The following is a 2,217-nucleotide window of genomic DNA, read 5'->3' as shown; positions in this document are numbered from 1 at the left end:
ATCCCTGTACTATGGACCTTGTAGGTCCAGGGGTTGTGGTGGCTGAGGTGCTGATTGGACTCTTACGAGATGGAGGGGGTGGGTCAGGTGATGGAAAGAGGTTAATTTTGGACAGGAAAAACTTTTTAGGAGCAGTGGGAAGGGTAGGTGCAGTGGGTATGTGAGTGGAGGAAGAGGATGTGGTTGTAGGAGAGTCAAGTGTGGTGTCTTTGGGTGCAGGTGCTTGTGACGGAGGCTGTCGTGAAGTGGATGGCTGTTGGGTGGGTGGCTGCCTGCGTTTGTGTGGTTTGGAAGAGGGGGTGACAGACACACTGGGAGAGGACACAGGGGACGTGTAAATGGCAGTGGGGGTGGTGACTGCACGTGTGCGGAGTGTTCTGGTGGGTGTGCTGGTGATGGACGTAGTGGCTGATGATGTTGTGCATGCAAGTGTGAGTGGAGACGTCACAGGGAGGGAGGAGGGAGACGAGGAGGAGGGGGACACAGAGGAGGCAGTGGCTGTTGGTATGTCTGCATGTGGCTGTTGCTTGTGTGAATGCTTGTGTGATGTGTGGTGCTTATGTCTGGATGAGCTGCCCTTGGGTGTTGAGGTGTGTGCAGGCTGGTCTGTAGGTGTGTCTGGGATAGGCAGAGGAACAGGGGAGTGGGACTGGGTGGAGGAAGTAGGAGGAGGGAGGCAGGAGACAGGGACAATGGCTGCCGTCAGTGCTGAGGCCAGAGCGTTCAACGATCGCTGATGCGCAGCCTGACCCGAATGAATGCCCTCCAGGTATGCATTGCTCCGGTGCACCTCCCTTTCTACCCCCTGGATGGCATTCAAAAGGGTAGACTGCCCAACAATGAGCGTCCTGAGGAGGTCAATGACCTCCTCACTGAGGGCAGCAGGGGTAACTGGGGCAGGGCCTGAGGTGCCTGGGGTGAAGGAGATGCCCGCATTCGTGTGCGAGCGGGCACGGGGCGATCGCAGAGGGGCTGCTGGGAGGGCGGAGCTGGTGCGCTGGGTGGCAGCTGTACCTGTTGTTGCGGTGGGCACGGATGTTGCCGCCACCACAAGGGAGCTTCCTTCCGAGGACGTGTCTGTGTCGCTGATGTCTCCACGTGTCCCCGTTGTGGAGCTCCCCTCGCCCTCCGTCTCACTGGTGAACTCCGAGTCGGTTGCATGGCTCTCCAGGGCCATGTGAGATGCAGCTCCCTCGTGCTCCGATGCCACTTCTCCTGCGCCTGATGATGCTAATGCACACATGAACAGGAAGAGCAGCAAAAAAGGGGGAGGGGGGGAAATGAAGACATGTTGAGTGCATCCATTGGCAACACAGTTGGCGGAGAGGACAGACACAGAAGCCCCCTGCACTACGCCGCGCACTTGGGGTACACTACTCAATCATTGGGACTTGGCCTACAAGCCTATGGACGACAACTGCACACATAGGTGACACAGGGCCATGGATAGCTGTACTTGGCACCCTACAGAGGTGGGGGCGGGGCACAGGGCCATGCCTTACGGAGGGGCCTAGCCTACAGAAATCGCCCTGGCCTGGGGATACCCACAGCCCTCCTCCCCCACCCAGACACCTCCACTGCGCGCTAAGATAGCAGAATGTGCTGGTACTCACCCCCTTGTGTCTTCTGTGATGTCCTCACGCGCCCATCCAAATATGGGTAGGCCACCGCCAGGATCCGAGACATCAGGGGGGTCAATTGACGAGTGGCACCCCTCCTACGTTGGGAGGCCATCCCCAGCAGAGCCTCCGCGGTCTTCCTGCTCCCGCGGCGGATGTCCTCCCACCTCTTGCGGCAGTGGGTGCCCCGTCTGTTGTGGACCCCCAGGGTCCAGACGTCCTTGGCGATGGCACGCCAAATGTCGATTTTCTGATGGGCGCTGACCTATGTGACATGTACAGGGGGAGAAATAACATTATTATAATTTTCTGCATGCTCGATGTGAGTGGCCCCCCCATCCCCACCCTTGCCATGTGGCACATGCTCTCATCCGTCGTTTGATGCATGCCTCAATCGCTCCCCTCCCCACCATCTTTCATCCACCCGACTCAACACAGGCATGGCCCCCAAAGCATGCTCCCAGTGTACTTACCTGTTGGTCTGGAGGACCGTAGAGTAGCGCATACTGGGGGAGGACCCCATCCATGAGTTTCTTAATTCTTCAGAAGTGAAGGCAGGGGCCCTTTCCCCAGTCGCAGCAGCCATTGTATCTTCCAG

This window comes from Pleurodeles waltl, chromosome 2_2 (assembly GCF_031143425.1).
Source record: "Pleurodeles waltl isolate 20211129_DDA chromosome 2_2, aPleWal1.hap1.20221129, whole genome shotgun sequence".
Lineage (NCBI taxonomy): Eukaryota > Metazoa > Chordata > Amphibia > Caudata > Salamandridae > Pleurodeles > Pleurodeles waltl.
The sequence above is the reverse complement of the archived record's forward strand: the minus strand, read 5'-3'. Positions refer to the sequence as shown.